This window comes from Dysidea avara, chromosome 6, assembly GCF_963678975.1.
Source record: "Dysidea avara chromosome 6, odDysAvar1.4, whole genome shotgun sequence".
NCBI classification, from domain to species: domain Eukaryota; kingdom Metazoa; phylum Porifera; class Demospongiae; order Dictyoceratida; family Dysideidae; genus Dysidea; species Dysidea avara.
In genome coordinates, this window is record NC_089277.1 from 37783776 (window position 1) to 37785001 (window position 1226).

Genomic DNA, 1226 nt, shown 5'->3' on the forward strand with positions numbered 1-1226 from the left:
TGCATACCACATCTGAAATGGCGCCGCGCGTCCCAGTTATATCAATTATCGTCTGAAAAGTGAAGTATCCATTACACTTCGTTGTCGGCTATGTTCAACCAGTTACACAGCAGTATGAATCAAGAACTGTTTGAAAAGTGCCTCTGCTATCAAAATAGCCACTATGATAAATATGAACGATTTCTGTTACGAAGGGAAGCCATCACGTGATATCGCCAAATCAACACTTTTTGCTGTCAGCAAAGATGAATGGAACACAAAGGACACTGGTAAGTCCATGAAGAATGCATTGTATGTACTGTGGTATGCCAAAGGCACCTGTCGGGCCGAAGTAACGTCGAACAGTGAAAAAATCAAGCCCATAGCCTTAGCCGTTATCGAGCTATGCTTGTCTATTATTATGATTATGATTAAAGTATATACTTGGTAAAGGCAGAGCCTGTATACCAGAAGGCCTTTAAGATGTTTAAATTAGCTTCACTAAGTATTTGTCTGAATGCATCAGTCAGTTACTTACTCAGTCAGTAGAAAATTCCATTAAATAAATTATTTTTAAAATTCTGTAGCAACTTGTTGAAAGTGTTTCAGGTCTGAAAGCTTGTTTGGGCTTAGTTTCACCTAACCAATACTGCCTCATCGTCGTCAAGGGAAATTGAAGCTGTTTTTTGGGTGATATTATTTCATGGGCCACGCCTACTCCTTTGTGGTCCCTACTATACAGTACTATCGTACTGCATGATAATTTAGTGTACCACTATAAGGCAAGTACATTGTAGCTGATAGCCTGACACCCAAATCTTTCCGTCCTGTTCAATAAGATGTACAGAATAGATTTTTAGTTACTGCATGGCTGTACCCTTTATGACAGTTTGTGTCCCAACTGTTGGGATATACCGTAGTTCGCTTTATTTTTGTGCAAAGAATTAAAAATTTGTGATAAAAATATTTTCGTATGATTTAAGTGAATGACTGCTCTATTAGAGTAGTTCGATCTTATGTAAAAAAAATAAATCGTGTAAGAAGTTTCGTACAAGTTGTACATACGACAATTATTTTACAATGAAAAAAAAAGCGAATTACGGTAATGGAGTCGATCATTTCATCATTAATTTTCAGTCAAAATGTTACCAAAGTTTACAAATACTGACTGCTTTGTTTGGAGGAACGTTTTGTAGCTGAGGAGCAGAGTACAAACTTTTCCACCTCAAAAATTTTATTACGTATAA